This window comes from Ranitomeya variabilis, chromosome 1 (assembly GCF_051348905.1).
Source record: "Ranitomeya variabilis isolate aRanVar5 chromosome 1, aRanVar5.hap1, whole genome shotgun sequence".
Lineage (NCBI taxonomy): Eukaryota > Metazoa > Chordata > Amphibia > Anura > Dendrobatidae > Ranitomeya > Ranitomeya variabilis.
Window position 1 is genome coordinate 555,024,828 of NC_135232.1, and position 19,496 is coordinate 555,044,323.

The window sequence follows — 19,496 nt, forward strand, 5'->3', positions numbered from 1 at the left end:
CCACCAAATTTCCGGGACTTTCACCACCCATCTGCGGGGACTCTGGCTCCGAGCGTCGTCCCCTTAGCTCGGAGCCCTCTAGTTTAACGCCTGACGGGACGAGGCCCTCCCTCTCCGGGGGCACTCCCGTGCGAAATGTCCTGCCTCCCCGCAACCATAGCAAGCACCAGGGACCGGATAATATCCTGGACGAGCGCCACGAGCTGGACTCCCAGACCCTTGCCCCCGGGGTAGCTCCCTTGGGCCTCGCGCATTCTTTTTAACTTCAGCCAGTTCGTCTCTGATTTGTTTGAGCTCCTGCCGCATCTCCTGAACCCACGACGGCTCACCCCCTCCTGGTGCAGCGGTCTGGATAACCCGAGTCTCTCCTGTCAGGACCGTCACCCCCCTCTCTTGCTCCCGGGTGCGGGCCTCATTGCCTATGTCGGAGAAAGTCAGGCGCGGGTCGACCCGCACTCGTTCACGTAGAGCCTGTTTGGTCAATTCATCTCGCAGTCCCGTCACCAGTTGGTCGCGCAGGGTCACGTCAACATGTCCCATCCCCATACCATCTTTCCGCACGATTGCAATGTTTAGTTCTTGCAGAGCATTCATGTACTGAGTGACAGACTCGCCCTCTTTTTGTCGCCGTCCAAACAACCGGGCCCGCAGCTCTCCCACGTCGGTGGGATCCCCGTGCGTCCCCTCTAACACATTTAACACACCGGTAAAAGTATTCCGCTCCGTGGGGGGTCTCAACATCACTGAATCCCGAGCCTCTCCGTCTAAGGCCATAATGGCCACCTCTGCTTCCAGGGCTGGGGTCATAGGATGCATTTTCAGCAGCCCCCGCATCCTTTCAGTCCAGCTCCACAACAACATGTTGCTCCCATTAAACTTGGGCAGATTATTTAACATGGCCCCCAATGAGAGAGACGCTCTCGGCCCAGCCCCATCCTCCGTATCTTCTGGCTCCCTCTTTGGATCCTGCATCCTGCCGACTACGCCAAATGTAGAGACCGCAGGTAAAGAAGGATGCAGGGACAAATGGGAGCCAGAAAGCAAACAGCGTTTTTAACTTTTCTTTTAACTTCCAACCAAAAATATAACAACAGTTTTCCACGCAGGGAACTTGAGTACAAGAATACAATATCACAGTAAATCCTAACCACTATATAGGAGGCCTGAACTATACCCGAAGAACGCGGCAGCGCCTCACTAATACCTCCCCTACTAAGGTAAATTCAACAACGTTCACTTATCGGTGCTGTTTCAGCGATGTAGTCCCGGTGGTGAGGCTCCGTCAGCGACGTAGTCCTAGTGGTGAGGGAAGGCAGTGTCCTCCGACGTCGAGCCCAGGTGTAGATTCGAGTCCAGAATGTCTTTTGCGGTGCTGCGTTACCTCCCGCAGGCGGACGTTGATCCGGGGTAACCGTTTCCACGTCCAGAGAGGAGTCTTTTTGAGGAGAATTAGCAGAATTATCAGTATCAGTCACAGCTAAGAAAAACCCAGGAGGGTCCGGAGCACTCTGTGGCAAGATGCTCCCGGGGAGCGCGGTAATACTGTCCCTGAGCTGATCAGCACTACCCCTCTGCCTGGGGGGTCGCTGACGACGAATGCGCCTCTTTTTGGGGGCTCCAGTAATTGCCTGCAGTGTCTGTTGCACGTTTTCCCCCTGCTTCCAGCAAGTCTCACTGCGGCCTGCACACTCACAACAACTGCGCTGCAGTTTCCTCTCCTCAGAGATTTCCCGCGCTTCTCTGCCCCTGCTTTCGCGCGTTTTGCTTTTTATCCTCTCCTCTCCCTGCGTCACTCTGCCTCCTGTCACATGAGCCTGGCTTCCCATGCACCCCTCAAATCCGTCCCCCGGAACCCCGACTCCCGGCAACAATGGTTCCACCCGTCTGCACAGCTCACCAGGTCCCTGTCCCCTACATATACATGACAGGAGGAGTGGTGCTGTGCAGTGTATATACTGTATACAGGACAGGGGAAGTGGTACTGTGCAGTGTATACATACGGGACAGGAGGAGTGGTACTGTGCAGTGTATATGTACAGGACAGGAGAAGTGGTACAGTGCAATGTATATATACAGGATAGGAGGAGTGGTACTGTGCAGTGTATATATACAGGACAGGAGGAGTGGTACTGTGCAGTGTATATATACAGGACAGGAGGAGAGGTACTGTGCGGTGTATATATACAGAACAGGAGGAGTGGTACTGTGCAGTGTATATATACAGGACAGGAGGAGTGGTACTGTGCAGTGTATACATACGGGACAGGAGGAGTGGTACTGTGCAGTGTATATGTACAGGACAGGAGAAGTGGTACTGTGCAGTGTATATATACAGGATAGGAGGAGTGGTACTGTGCAGTGTATATATACCGGACAGGAGGAATGGTACTGTACAGTGTATATATATATATATATACAGGACAGGAGAAGTGGTACTGTGCAGTGTATATATACAGGACAGGAGGAGTGGTACTGTGCAGTGTATATATACACAGGAGGGGTGGTACTGTGCAGTGTATATATACAGGATAGGAGGAGTGGTACTGTGCAGTGTATATATACAGGACAGGAGGAATGGTACTGTACAGTGTATATATATATATATACAGGACAGGAGAAGTGGTACTGTGCAGTGTATATATACAGGACAGGGGAAGTGGTACTGTGAGGGTTTTGTGACAAAGTCACTGGTAATGTACTGGAAGGCAGATACAGGTGCACTTCACAAAATATCATCAAAAGTTAATTTATTTCAGTTCTTCAATTTAAAAAGTGAAACTCATATATAAGTGATCTATTTTAAGTGTTTATTTCTGTTAATGTTGATGATTGTGGCTTACAGCCAATGAAAAATCAAACGTCATTATCTCAGTAAATTAGAATACTTTATAACACCAGTTTAAAAAAATGATTTTAAAATTCAAAATGTTGGCCTACTGAAATGTATATTCAGTAAATGCACTCAATTCTTGGTCAGGGCTCCTTTTGCATCAATTACTGCATCAATCCGGCGTGGCATGGAGGCGATCAGCCTGTGTTACTGCTGAGGTGTTATAGAAGCCCAGGTTGCTTTGATTAGCAGCCTTCAGCTCGTCTGCATTGTTGTGTCTGGTGTCTCTCATCCTCTTGACAATCTATGGGGTTAAGGTCAGATGAGTTTTTTGGCCAATCAAGCACAGTGATACTGTTGTTTTTAAACCAGGTATTGGTACTTTTGGCAGTGTGGACAGGTGGCTAGTCTTGCTGGAGAATGACATTTCTATCTCCTGTAGGGAGGCTAGTGGCCGCATAATCAATGGGAGGTATGTGTCACACAGATGGCTGCTCCCTGTGATGTAACCCGGAGTATTTTTCTTTAGTGCACGTAAGCACTTAGATGAAGTTTAGTACACCTGGTTGTGGGTTGCGGGTAGCTATGAGAGATGGGTGGGTCTGGCTACTTACATACCTCACCTGTGGGTGCGGTTACAGCCTAGATAATGGAGGCTGTTGTTTGGCACAAGTCTGTGTCTGGGGAAGGAAAAGCCCTCCTGTGTGTGTGGCTCCAGAGCGAGCCTGCGTGCTTGACATTGCCCAGTCTGTGTGCCCACAGACCTGAGGGAGCCGAACCAGACTAAGGATATTTTGTGTTGTTTTGCCTGCTCTAAAGGCCGTTTACCTTTTGTTGTTGCTTAAGGGTTTATGGAGCAAATAAACCCGCACAGACTTTTTTAAATAAACGCGCTTCCTGTCTTCCTCCTGCTGCACCTGAGTGAGTACAATCTATACACTCCAAAAAGCTTGTCGGCAGATAAAAGACAGTGGACCTGTGCAGACAGGCGGTCTTGGTCGCACCTGATTTCTCCAAGGAGTTTGTGGTCCAGACGGATGCCTCTGATGTCGGGGTGGGAGCCGTGTTGTCCCAGCAGATAGATGGGGACGAAGATCCAGTCCTATACACTACCATTCAAAAGTTTAGGGTATCTTAGGAATTTCCTTATTTTTGAAAGAAAAGCACAGTTTTTTCCAATGAAGCTAACATTAAATCATTCAGAAATGCATTCTATACATTGTTAATGTGGTAAATGACTATTCTAGCTGCAAACATCTGGTTTGTAATGCAATATCTTTATAGGTGTATAGAGGCTTATTTCCAACAACCATCACTCCAGTGTTCTTATGGTACTTTGTGTTTGCTAACTGTGTAACAAGGCTAATAGATGGTTAGAATACCCTTGAAAACCCTTGTGCAAGTATGTTAGCACAGCTGAAAACAGTTTGGCTGATTAGAGAACCTATAAACCTGACCTTCCTTTCAGCTAGTTGAGAATAAGGAGCATTACATTTGTTGGTTACATTAAACTTTCAAAATGGCCAGAAAAAAAGAACTTTCATGTTAAACTCGACAGTCTATTCTTGTTCTTAGAAATGAAGGCTATTCCGTGCAAGAAATTGCCAAGAAACTGAAGATTTCCTGCAACATTGTATACTACTCCCTTCAGCGGAGAGCACAAACAGGCTCTAATCAGAGTAGAAAGAGAAGTGGGAGGCCCAACTGAGCAACAAGACAAGTACATTAGAGTCTGTAGTTTGATAAATCGACGCCTCACCGGCCCTCAACTGGCAGCTTCATTAAATAGTACACACAAAAGTGTCAACGTCTACAGTGAAGATGCGACTCCGGGATGCTGGCCTTCAGGGCAGAGTGGCAAAGAAAAAGCCATATCTGAGACTGGCTAATAAAAGGAAAAGATTAATATGATCAAAAGAACACAGACATTGGACAGAGGAAGATTGGAAAAAGTGTTATGGACAGAATCCAAGTTTGAGGTGATTGGATCACACAGAAGAACATTTGTGAGATGCAGAACAACTGAAAATATGCTGGAAGAGTGCCTGATTCCATCTGTCAAGCATGGTGGAGGTAATGTGATGGTCTGGGGTTGCTTTGGTGCTGGTAAAGTGGAAGATTTGTACAAGGTAAAAGGGATATTGAATAAGGAAGGCTATCACTCCATTTTGCAACGCCATGCCATACCCTGTGGACATCGCTTGATTGGAGCCAATTTAATCCTACAACAGGACAATGACCCAAAGCACACCTCCAAATTATGCAAGAACTATTTAGGGAAGAAGCAGGCAGCTGGTATTCTATCTGTAATGGAGTGGCCAGTGCAGTCACCAGATCTCAACCCCATTGAGCTGTTGTGGGAGCAGCTTGACCGTATGGTACGCAAAAAGTGCCCATCAAGCAAAACCAACTTGTGATAGGGGCTTCTGGAAGCATGGGGTGAAATTTCTTCAGATTACCTCAGCAAATTAACTGCTAGAATGCCAAAGGTCTGCAATGCTGTAATTTCTGCAAAAGGAGCATTCTTTGACGAAAGCAAAGTTTGAAGGAGAAAATTATTATTTCAAATAAAAATCTTTTTCTCGAACCTTGTCAATGTCTGGACTAGATTTTCAATTCATTTGGCAACTCATCTAATATATAATTGCCTAGAATACTACTTCCTGCAATTTGTGCCAACTTCCGTGGCTTTGTCCGGAGCTAATGTCCGGAGATAATGTTCGGAGCTAATGTCCGGAGCTAATGTCCGGAGCTAATGTCCGGAGCTAATGTCCGGAGATTAATTGCCTAGAATACTACTTCCTGCAATTTGTGCCAACTTCCGTGGCTTTGTCCGGAGCTAATGTCCGGAGCTAATGTCCGGAGCTAATGTCCGGAGATAAGTGACGTCACCAGTGTCCTATACCCAGGCAGAGCACAGGGGCCCCAGGCAGCATATGGGGCCCCAGGCAGAGCACAGTGGCCCCAGGCAGAGCACAGGGGCCCCAGGCAGCATATGGGGCCCCAGAGAGAGCACAGTGGTCCCAGGTAGAGCACAGGGGCCCCAGGCAGCCTATGGGGCCCCAGGCAGAGCACAGGAGCCCCAGGCAGCATATGGGGCCCCAGGCAGAGCACAGGGGCCCCAGGCAGCATATGGGGCCCCAGGCAGAGCACAGTGGCCCCAGGCAGAGCACAGGGGCCCCAGGCAGCATATGGGGCCCCAGGCAGAGCACAGTGGTCCCAGGCAGAGCACAGGGGCCCCAGGCAGCCTATGGGGCCCCAGGCAGAGCACAGTGGCCCCAGGCAGAACATGGGGCCCCAGGCAGAGCACAGGGGCCCCAGGCAGAGCACAGGGGCCCCAGGCAGCATATGGGGCCCCAGGCAGAGCACAGTGGCCCCAGGCAGAGCACAGGGGCCCCAGGCAGAACATGGGGCCCCAGGCAGAGCACAGGGGCCCCAGGCAGAGCACAGGGGCCCCAGGCAGCATATGGGGCCCCAGGCAGAGCACAAGGGCCCCAGGCAGCATATGGGGCCCCAGGCAGAGCACAGTGGACCCAGGCAGAGCACAGGGGCCCCAGGCAGCATATGGGGCCCCAGGCAGAGCACAGTGGTCCCAGGCAGAGCACAGGGGCCCCAGGCAGCATATGGGGCCCCAGGCAGAGCACAGGGGCCCCAGGCAGCATATGGGGCCCCAGGCAGAGCACAGTGGCCCCAGGCAGAGCACAGGGGCCCCAGGCAGCATATGGGGCCCCAGGCAGAGCACAGTGGTCCCAGGCAGAGCACAGGGGCCCCAGGCAGCCTATGGGGCCCCAGGCAGAGCACAGTGGCCCCAGGCAGAACATGGGGCCCCAGGCAGAGCACAGGGGCCCCAGGCAGAGCACAGGGGCCCCAGGCAGCATATGGGGCCCCAGGCAGAGCACAGGGGCCCCAGGCAGCATATGGGGCCCCAGGCAGAGCACAGTGGCCCCAGGCAGAGCACAGGGGCCCCAGGCAGAACATGGGGCCCCAGGCAGAGCATAGGGGCCCCAGGCAGAGCACAGGGGACCCAGGCAGCATATGGGGCCCCAGGCAGAGCACAGGGGCCCCAGGCAGCATATGGGGCCCCAGGCAGAGCACAGGGGCCCCAGGCAGCATATGGGGCCCCAGGCAGAGCACAGTGGCCCCAGGCAGAGCACAGGGGCCCCAGGCAGCATATGGGGCCCCAGGCAGAGCACAGTGGTCCCAGGCAGAGCACAGGGGCCCCAGGCAGCTTATGGGGCCCCAGGCAGAGCACAGTGGCCCCAGGCAGAACATGGGGCCCCAGGCAGAGCACAGGGGCCCCAGGCAGAGCACAGGGGCCCCAAGCAGCATATGGGGCCCCAGGCAGAGCACAGGGGCCCCAGGCAGCATATGGGGCCCCAGGCAGAGCACAGTGGCCCCAGGCAGAGCACAGGGGCCCCAGGCAGAACATGGGGCCCCAGGCAGAGCACAGGGGCCCCAGGCAGAGCACAGGGGCCCCAGGCAGCATATGGGGCCCCAGGCAGAGCACAGGGGCCCCAGGCAGCATATGGGGCCCCAGGCAGAGCACAGTGGCCCCAGGTAGAGCACAGGGGCCCCAGGCAGAACATGGGGCCCCAGGCAGAGCACAGGGGCCCCAGGCAGAGCACAGGGGCCCCAGGCAGCATATGGGGCCCCAGGCAGAGCACAGGGGCCCCAGGCAGCATATGGGGCCCCAGGCAGAGCACAGCGATATTTTGGATCACTGTGCGGTGTTTCAGACCCCCTGTGTGATGTCTGGGGCCCTGTTCTTAAGTATATTAAAGATTAAAGTAACGTATATTAAAGTATATTATAGATCAAATTTGACACGTTTATGAGCACCATTGAGTGATATACTCAAGAATGACATAATTTTTCAACATTTTATGGTTTCAAACTGTAAACACGAGTTTTTTTTACTTCAACCAGAAAACCTTAACGGTTCATAAAAAACTTGACTGTTCAGGATATGATAAAAGTCATAGTATTCTGAATCTTTAACTTATAAAGATACCTTTACATGGGGTGATTATTGGTTCCAGAGAGGCTTTTGGCCGATAATCGTACACATGGCTGGTGACAGGACAATCTAATATATAATTTCGTAGAATACTACTTCCGGCAATTTGTGCCAACTTCCGTGGTTTTGTCGGAGATAATTTCCGGAGATAAGTGACGTCACCAGCGTCCTACACCCGCTCAGGGTGGACAAAGATATATGCCTTCGTGCTGCGCGGCACTTTTCTGATTGGTTGCCGCCTGCCGCGAGCGACCAATCAGAAATGTGCCGTACTGTGACACACTCCGCCTGCCATTTTGGTGTGATTTTTGAATTTTTACCTCACAGCAAGTTTCTACTGCGTGGAGGCGGTCCCAGTGACGTCGCTCTTCAAGCTCCTGCCGAATTTCGTCAAAAAAATGATAATACCATTTACCAAAACTATATATATTTAGTTGTGAAGTGGTTCAGTGACATTTTCACACCAATTTTGAACTTTTGTTTGGTGTTTTCTCCATATACTGCCTATTATTCACTGACTGTTATACTGAGAGACTGCCGTTTATTAACCTCTTCTTTGCCACACTGGGTATATTGCTCTATTATTTGCCACATAAGGACATTGTCCATTATTGCCCAGCAATTTCTCTGCAATATAAACTGCCTATTTATTAATATCTGTATTCCTGCAAAGAAATATTGCCTATTATTAACTGGCTATTTTCCTACTACCTGACACTGCCTCTTATTAACCTGTTGTTTGCCACCACCACGCTTAAAGCTGTTTAGCTTAGCCAACATGAGCTCTAATAGTAAGGATACTAATGACACAGAGCCCAAAGCTGCTGATGGCGCACGTAAGATTAGGTCTGATATAAAGTATACTAATAATGCAGAGCAAAAAGACGCCGATGCCGCACGTAAGCGTAAACAGCGTGCTAACAAGAGTACAGAGGATAGATGCAAGCGCCTGGACACTGTTAAGTATAGTAATGACACAGAGTCCAAAGCTGCTGATGGCGCACGTAAGATCAGGTCTGATATAAAGTATGGTAATGATGCAGAGCGAAAAGCCGCCGATGCCGCACGTAAGCGTAAACAGCGTGTTAACAAGAGTACAGAGGATAGATGCAAGTGCCTGGACACTGTTAAGTATACTAATGACACAGAGTCCAAAGCTGCTGATGGCGCACGTAAGATCAGGTCTGATATAAAGTATGGTAATGATGCAGAGCGAAAAGCCGCCGATGCCGCACGTAAGCGCAAACAGCGTGTTAACAAGAGTACAGAGGATAGATGCAAGCGCCTGGATACTGTTAAGTATACTAATGACACAGAGTCCAAAGCTGCTGATGGCGCACGTAAGATCAGGTCTGATATAAAGTATGGTAATGATGCAGAGCGAAAAGCCGCCGATGCTGCACGTAAGCGCAAACAGCGTGCTAACAAGAGTACAGAGGAGAGATGCAAGCGCCTGGACACTGTTAAGTATACTAATGACACAGAGCCCAAAGCTGCTGATGGCGCACGTAACATCAGGTCTGATAATAAGTATACCAATGACGCACAGCGAAAAGACACCGATGCTGCACGTAAGCGCAAACAGCGTGCTAACAAGAGTACAGAGGATAGATGCAAGCGCCTGGACACTGTTAAGTATACTAATGACACAGAGCCCAAAGCTGCTGATGGCGCACGTAACATCAGGTCTGATAATAAGTATACCAATGACGCAGAGCGAAAAGCCGCCGATGCCGCACGTAAGCGCAAACAGCGTGCTAACGAGACTACAGAGGACAGACAGAAGCGCCTGGACACTGTTAATGCTGCTTGCAATAAACGCATTACTAATGAGTCTTTTGAGGACAAAACTAATCGATTAAGTAATAAAGCTGCTGCTGCACGCTCTCAACGTTGCAAACATAATATTTCCACGTCCTCAGTCATAGATTCTGCCCACAATACAGCTTCTTTGTCTCCATTCATAGAATGTGTGCAGCCTGAAGCTCCTTTAACCGTTGGTAAATCTGCACGTAAGCGCAAACACTGTCCTACTTACACTCCAAATGATAAACGCCGTCGCCTGTACACCGTTAAGTCTGCTTATAAGACATGCTTCACACCTGACTCTTCTAAGGCAACAAACAAACCATTACCAAATGCAGCTGGTGCACGCCGTGAACGGCGCAAAAAAACCACTTGCACCTCCATATTAATAAACCCTGACCACGATACACCTTCCAACTCCTCAGTGATTGAATCTGTGGACAGTGAAGATCCCCTACCAGGTCCACGCTTTATATATGTTGGCTTAAAGAAACATTCCAATGCTCCGTTACCACAACCTGTACCTCAACATCCTACAGGTTTTACTAATGATGACAGTACCATAGTAGAACACTCCTGTGGTCCTATGAACTATTTATGTGAACATTGTCAAGCATTACATTTTAATGCTGAGATACCAGCAGATAAAAATTTTACTCTGTGTTGTCACAAGAGTAAAGTGCATATACCTATACCCCAATATCCCGAGGTCTTTAAACGATTGCTGACAGGGGAGAGTGAGTTCAGTAAGAATCTCATGGAAAATATTCGTAGTATTAACAGCTCATTTGCTTTCGCCTCCATGGGTGCCAATATATCCCCTCCATCTGGACATGGCCCTTACTGTTTCCGTATACATGGACAAATATATCATCGTACTGGAACCCTACATCCCAGTGATGATCAAGTTGCAGCTTATGCCCAACTGTATATTTTGGATACCGCTACCATGAATGAACAACGTTTAAACTGTGAACAAAATCAAAAATGTCATCCCACTTTGATGAGTATAATTGCTCTTCAGTTAGACAATGTGAATCCCTTTGTTGCTGCCTACAAAATGTTACGAGATGTGGAACATGAAGAACATCTTAAAGCTGAAGCTAATGGCACTCTCATGCCAAATATCATCATGGCCCTTAAACAAGATCGGAATCAAGACCCTCGCCGATATAATAATCCAACTGTCAATGAAGTTGCTGTCGTATTTGAAAATGACAATGGAGAGCCACCATTTAATCTTGATATTTTAATACATTTACAACCGGACCCCAAAAATCCTTTGGCGCCAAGAACACAACAGGTCAGCATTCTACACAGTAATTTAGATGCTTTACTCTATCCTTTATTTTTCCCTTACGGAGACCAGGGCTGGCATGATGGCCTCAAGCAACAAGGGCAAAGTCCACGCAGAGTTACACAACTGCAATATTACTGCTATGTGCTGTCTGTCCGTAATCAGTTTAATCTACTCCTGAATGGTGGCAAACTCACTCAGCAGTACTTAGTGGATGCTTATGTGAAAATCGAGGCAAATCGCCTAAATTATATCCGTCAACACCAAAAGGATTTGAAAGTAGAGGATTATTGTGAACTCCAGGAACATCTCCAGAAAAAATCCATTGAGAAGGGCATCCCCATTGGAAAAACAGTCATTTTACCATCTTCGTTTGAAGGCAGTCCCAGGAATATGCAGCAGCGGTACCAGGATGCCATGGCTATTGTGACTAAATATGGTCGTCCTGATCTATTCATCACCATGACCTGTAATCCGAAATGGAATGAGATTACTGAGAATTTGGAACCTTGGCAGCGTGTGGAACATAGACCTGATTTGGTGGCACGTGTTTTCAAAATAAAACTGGAAGCACTTTTAAAAGACATTAACAACGGATTATTTGGGAAAGTTTGCGCTATGGTTCATGTAATTGAATTTCAAAAACGTGGCCTTCCACACGCTCACATTTTGATTATTCTGGACAGCAACTCCAAATTAAGGACTGAGGAGGACATAGACAATACAGTGTGGGCTGAAATTCCCAATCCTACCCACTACCCTCAGCTCCATAAAATTGTTCTCCAACATATGATTCATGGTCCGTGTGGAGAACACAACCCAAATTCTCCCTGTATGGATCTGGGGAAGTGTACAAAAGGTTTCCCTAAAGATTTGCAACCAAGAACCATCATAGCTAAGGACGCCTATCCTACTTATCGCAGACACTTTGGCCCATCTTTTCAACACCATTCTAACATGATTGACAATTCGTGGGTGGTTCCATATAATCCGTTCCTGCTATTAAAATACAAGTGCCATATAAATGTTGAAGTTTGTGGTTCCATTCAGGCTGTGAAATATTTATTTAAATACGTCTACAAAGGACATGATAAAGCCAATCTTGAAATCTGCCAGACTAACATCCAACATGATGAAACACACCAATTTATGGATTCAAGATATGTCAGTGCACCAGAGGCAGCTTGGCGAATATTCTCATATCCAATGCGTAAACAATCTCATAGCATCATTCGCCTTGCTGTACATCTACCGCATTCTCAGCCACTCTATTTTCATGAGGATGACTCTATTGGAAACATCAAACAAAAGCTCCATCAAAATTCTACACTTATGGCCTACTTCAAGCTTAATCAGAACGACCATCATGCTCATATTTATTTATACCATGAAATTCCCGAAAACTATGTTTGGAAAGAAGGTTCTTGGGAAGTTAGAAAGCGAGCAGGTGGTTCTGTGATTGGACGAATGTATACTGTCAGTGTGAAAGACCAAGAACGCTACTATTTAAGATTGTTATTGTTACATGTCAAAGGTGCAACCAGTTTTGACAGCATAAAAACTGTACACGGAGTCACACATGAAACCTTCAAAGATGCGGCATTAGCTCTTGGCTTACTATTTGATGATAGTCTGTGGAGAAATACATTACTTGATGCCAGTATTCTCAACATGCCAGCACAGCTACGTGACATGTTTGCCTACATTTGTATTTTTGGTCCTCCAGCTGAACCTCGGGACTTATGGGATGAATTTAAGGAACACTTTGTAGAAGACTACTGCTATGCATACCACTCCGACACTCTGGAGTGTGTCAATTGTGAAGGCTATGCTATGACAGATGTCCAACATGTTCTTAAAGCTCATGGCAAAACTTATACTGATTTTAATTTGCCACGTCCAGTCAAGAAACAACACCTCCTCCCACAGTATGATAAAGATTATGAGTTATCAGCAGCTGCTGAAATGAAAGCTACTCTAAATGAGGACCAACTTTTTGCTTTTGATGCTATCACTCAAGCTTTAGAAGACACTAATTCTACAGCAAAGTATTTTTTCCTTGATGGTCCTGGTGGCAGCGGAAAAACGTACCTATATCATCTACTCCTACATCAGCTAAGAGGACAAGGAGACATTGTGTCACCTGCTGCCACTACTGGAATTGCCGCCAACTTGCTACAAGGTGGACGAACCATTCATTCTCTTTATGGGATTCCAATTCCTGTGAATGAAACATCTGTTTCCAGGATTAAGAATGATACCGATGCAGCAAAAGATTTGCACAGCACTAAACTTTTTATTATTGATGAGTGCACAATGCTATCCAAATATGCATTGCATGTCATTGGTAGAGTTTTACGTGATGTCATGACAACAAATGTAGCTCACAAAGAAAAAACACCGTTTGGAGGTAAAGTGATTGTTTTTGGAGGCGGCTTTAGACAATGTCTTCCTGTCATCCCTCATGGGACAAGAACTGATGTTGTAGAGAGCTGTATAAAATATTCACAACACTGGCAACATTTTACTCGCCTGCCACTTATTAACAACATGCGCTCCATTGATCCTCACTACAGCAGTTGGTTGCTTCAACTGGGAAATGGTGAACTATCTAATGAACATAACCTTGGAGATGATGTAATTGAAATTCCTCCAGACATGGTATGCACTGGCTCTTTAATAATTGAAATTTTTGGAGATAATCTTTGTATTGATGTGAATGACACCGAAAGCATAAATACAGCTGCATCTCATGCAATTTTATGTCCAAAAAATGAGGACGTTGAGAAAGTCAATTCCCAAGTCATGGATTTATTGATAGGTGACTATACTGAATATATCAGTGATGATTCCATCGATCCTGATGAAGCTGATGACCTCGATCAATACCCACTTGAGTTTTTGAATTCACTAACACCAACTGGAATGCCTTCACATCGGCTGAAACTTAAAATTGGCACCATTGTCATGTTATTACGTAATCTGAACACGAACAAAGGTCTCTGCAATGGTACGCGGCTCATTGTCACTGCCTTACATGCCAATATCATACTGGCTAAAGTAATTAGTGGGTCAGCAGCAGGAAATGTGGTATTCATTCCACGAATTGATTTGTGTCCATCAGAGACTGGATTACCTTTTAAATTAAGACGGAGACAATTTCCTATCAAGCCCGCATTTGCAATGACCATAAATAAATCTCAAGGCCAGACCCTCCATCGAGTTGGCATTTATCTACCAGATCCTGCTTTTGCCCATGGTCAATTGTATGTTGCTTTTTCCAGGGTGAAGCAATGTTGCAATGTGAGGGTTAAAGTGGTTAATACACCACTTCAAGGACAATTATTGGCTGATAGTACTAAAGTCTTCACACGTAATATTATCTACAAAAATATTTTAGTTTAAAGTTACTTTTCTTTTTTTTCATTATTCAGTTTTTCTAATAACATAGACAGCAATAGGCAAATTCTATGTATAGAGATAAGGAAAAAAAACAAAAACAAAAAAAAATTAGTGTAGCCATAGACATATAGATTTTAAGTACTTTTGTAGGAAATACGTATATAACATACGTACTCATTAGCATATAGGGTTAATAACTCTATATCATATCTACATAAATTTAGAAATATGATATATCAATACATATTTTTATAGGTAAGTAGAACACACATTAAGTACAAGATGTAAGATGTGTATCATCCAAATGCCTGTATTTGGTGATAGGAACCTGTATTTGAAGCTCCAGCAGTATAGCTGCTGAGAGATTTCATTTTGTTTTTAAAAAGGGTGAGGTTTTTGTGAACAGGTAAGAGACGGGTGGGATGGCTGTTCACACACATCTCTATCTCCAGGTGTGTTCTGTACATAGAAATAGATATATAGATAGGTACATATTTAGATAGATAGGGAAGGAACAGAGATTTTGCTTTCACATCAACATTTTTCTGCTATTTGGAGAATTTATGGTGGAAAAAAGGCTATTTCTTCACTTCCTGCCTAAGGGCTGACCCACGCCACTCGTGCTGTAAGTTGCATGCAATGTATACGGAATTTGTACTTCACTTGCAGCAGGTGCGGCACATGTGGTTTCTGCAGTTTTCGCCACAAAATCTCCACTTACCAGTGTTTTTGTTGTGGCTGCATTTAATGCAATTGTCGAAGCCGCGTTTGCCGCAAGTTAACTCCAAGCTTCATCTACATTGCATGGCACTTGCTGAAAGTGTGTTGTAGGTCAGTTCTTTGGTGCCAAGTGTGGAAGTTGTATTGTTTTAAACATTACTTCTGCAAATATCAGAAACATGCAGATGTGAAAGAGGTTTGAGTATTAAGAAATAGGAATCAGTTAGTTAGGACCCATCAGGTCAAAAGCTACCGTGACGTGGTTGATGGACATGCTTATATTAGCCCATCGGTGTACTATGAACGTTGATTTCTTAAATTTTACACTTCTGTAAAAATAAACACAAAAAATTTGGACACACAAAAAGGCTTTTATTTCTGTTGTACTTATTAGAATTATTTAAAATGAAGGCTTAGCTAAGCCCAAGAGATGATTAAAAACGTTTCATACCAACCCATCAGATGTAAAATTACTGTGAAAATACCTGATGGGCACACAAGTATGCGCCAGTATGGGTACTAAGAGCTTTTCCACATAATAATGAAATATTTTAAAATGTCATAGAACATACCAATATACATAGTTATTGATACATATTATTTATTATTTACATTATTGTTCTTAAGCAAAGAACCGTTGTTGTGGCATTTGCCACAACACGCAAAGTTGTTGTCTGATGTCTTTCATCACTCCCTCATAAGCATGTTCATGGATCCTGTGTAACTGTACCTTAAATAACAAGAATTGTCAAGAGCTGGTGAGTGCAGCCATTTTTTGTTCTTTCTTACTATTATTTATTAATTGTATTATTCTTACATTTGAATAAATAAAGTATATATGGATTCTAGACTCCCGATTCTTTAGAATCGGGCTGCCATCTAGTTTGATTAATAAAAGTATGAGTTTTCGGGAATCTCTCCTCCTGTGAGAAAAACTATGCCATCAATAAGAAAGAGTGCTTGGCCATCAAATGGGCAATTGACACCTGCTAGATCGTAAGTTCAGGCTAGTGTCAGATCTTGCACCCCTTAGATGTATGAGGGAAAGGAATGGGAAGAATGCTAGGGTGACTAGATGGTTTTTAGCATGCCAGGATTGCAGAATTAGGCATTCAGGACCTGAAATTACGTCACGGCTTGCTGTGATTGGTCGCGTCGCGGTCACATGGGCGGCACGCAACCAATCACAAGCCGTGACGTAATTTTAAAATGCACGCGTTTCCTGCCTCCCGTGACGTCACGGCTTGTGATTGGTCGCGTCGCCCATGTGACCGCGACGCGACCAATCACAAGCCGGAACGTAATTTTAAAATCATCAATGCCTAGAATTAGGCATTGAGGACCTGAAAATTACGTCACGGCTTGCTGTGATTGGTCGCGTCGCGGCCACATGGGCGGCACGTGACCAATCAGAAGCCGTGACGTCACGGAAGGAAGTAAACTCGCGCATTTTAAGCAAAGAACGTTGCCGGTTCCCTCGGTGAGGTCCAGGCTGCGTCGGAGAGGTGAGTATAGCAATATTTTTTATTTTAATTCTTTATTTTACACATTAATGTTGTTTCGATACCGATACCCGATACCACAAAAGTATCGGATCTCGGTATCGGAATTCCGATACCCGCAAGTATCGGCCGATACCCGATACTTGCGGTATCGGAATGCTCAACACTATTCTTAACCCTTTTTCTGCCATCAGACGTACTATCCCGTCTGTTGTGAAATTGGATTTTGGGCTCCCCCAGTGGCCACTGGTGGAATTTAACTGTGTGCATCATCCCCTCTGTTCACCTGCTTCCATCAGGATGTGGGAGTCGCTATTTAACCTTGCTCCTCTGTCACTTCCATGCCGGTCAACATTGTAATCAGAAGCCTTTCTGTGCATGTTCCTGCTGCTAGACAACTCCCAGCTAAGTTGGACTTTAGTCCTCGTTTGTTTTTGCATTTTGTTCCAGTTCACAGCTGTAGTTTCGTTTCTGTGTCTGGAAAGCTCTTGTGATCTGAAATTGCCACTCTGATGTTATGAGTTAATACTAGAGTCTTAAAGTAATTTCAGGATGGTATTTTGATAGGGTTTTCAGCTGACCATGAAAGTGCCCTTTCTGTCTTCCTGCTATCTAGTAAGTGGACCTCAATTTTGCTAAACCTATTTTCATACTACGTTTGTCATTTCATCTAAAATCACCGCCAATATATGTGGGGGCCTCTGTCTGCCTATCGGGGAAATTTCTCTAGAGGTGAGCCAGGACTATATTTTCCTCTGCCAGGATTAGTTAGTCCTCCGGCCGGCGCTGGGCGTCTAGGAATAAAAAACGTAGGCAACGCTACCTGGCTACTGTTAGTTGTGCGGCAGGTTTAGTTCATGGTCAGTTTAGTTTCCATCCTTCCAAGAGCTAGTACTTATGTTTGCTGGGCTATGTTCTCTTGCCATTGAGAACCATAACAGTTTGACCGGCCAAAAAAGGGTTAAATTAATTGACAGAGAAAGGAGAGAAAAGAGAAGTCTGCTGAAGATTTTTTTTTTTTTCCCTTCCCTTCAGTTCTGAGTGTGCTTGTAATTGAATCTCTTGCAAGTCTGCCTATATTGCAGCCTTTCTCTCTCTCTCTCTCCTTCTAATCCTGGAATGGCTCTGTGTTCACCTGTTTAAAATGGATATTCAGAGTTTAGCTGCAGGTTTGAATAATCTCACCACGAAAGTTCAAAATTTACAAGATTTTGTTGTTCATGTTCCTATATCTGAACCTAGAATTCCTTTGCCTGAATTTTTCTCGGGGAATAGATCTTGCTTTCAAAATTTCAAAAATAATTGCAAGTTGTTTTTGTCCCTGAAATCTCGCTCTGCTGGAGATCCTGCTCAGCAGGTCAGGATTGTGATTTCTTTGCTCCGGGGCGACCCTCAGGATTGGGCTTTTGCATTGGCTCCAGGGGATCCTGCGTTGCTCAATGTGGATGCGTTTTTTCTGGCCTTGGGGTTGCTTTATGAGGAACCTCAGTTAGAGCTTCAGGCGGAAAAGGCCTTGATGTCCCTTTCTCAGGGGCAAGACGAAGCTGAAATATACTGCCAGAAATTCCGTAAATGGGCTGTGCTTACTCAGTGGAATGAGTGCGCCCTGGCGGCGAATTTCAGAGAGGGTCTCTCTGATGCCATTAAGGATGTTATGGTGGGGTTCCCTGTGCCTGCGGGTCTGAATGAGTCCATGACAATGGCTATCCAGATCGATAGGCGTCTGCGGGAGCGCAAACCTGTGCACCATTTGGCGGTGTCTACTGAGAAGACGCCAGAGAATATGCAATGTGATAGAATTCTGTCCAGAAGTGAACGGCAGAATTTAAGACGAAAAAATGGGTTGTGCTTCTATTGCGGTGATTCAACTCATGTTATATCAGCATGCTCTAAGCGTACTAAGAAGCTTGATAAGTCTGTTTCAATTGGCACTTTACAGTCTAAGTTTATTTTATCTGTGACCCTGATTTGTTCTTTATCATCTATTACCGCGGATGCCTATGTCGACTCTGGCGCCGCTTTGAGTCTTATGGATTGGTCCTTTGCCAAACGCTGTGGGTATGATTTGGAGCCTCTTGAAACTCCTATACCCCTGAAGGGGATTGACTCCACCCCATTGGCTAGTAATAAACCACAATACTGGACACAAGTAACTATGCGGATTAATCCGGATCATCAGGAGATTATTCGCTTTCTTGTGCTGTATAACCTACATGATGTGTTGGTGCTTGGATTGCCATGGCTGCAATCTCATAACCCAGTCCTTGACTGGAAAGCTATGTCTGTGTTAAGCTGGGGATGTAAGGGGACGCATGGGGACGTACCTGTGGTTTCCATTTCATCATCTATTCCCTCTGAGATTCCTGAATTTTTGACTGAATATCGTGACGTTTTTGAAGAATCCAAGCTTGGTTCGTTACCTCCGCACCGAGAGTGCGATTGTGCCATAGATTTAATCCCGGGTAGTAAATACCCAAAGGGTCGTTTATTTAATCTGTCTGTGCCTGAACATGCTGCTATGCGAGAATATATAAAGGAGTCCTTGGAAAAGGGACATATTCGTCCTTCGTCATCTCCCTTAGGAGCCGGTTTTTTCTTTGTGGCTAAGAAAGATGGCTCTTTGAGACCGTGTATTGATTATCGGCTTTTGAATAAAATCACGGTTAAATATCAATATCCGTTGCCACTGCTGACTGATTTGTTTGCTCGCATAAAGGGGGCCAAGTGGTTCTCTAAGATAGATCTCCGTGGGGCGTATAATTTGGTGCGAATTAAGCAGGGGGATGAGTGGAAGACCGCATTTAATACGCCCGAGGGCCACTTTGAGTATTTGGTGATGCCTTTTGGTCTTTCAAATGCCCCTTCAGTCTTTCAGTCCTTTATGCATGACATTTTCCGTGATTATTTGGATAAATTTATGAT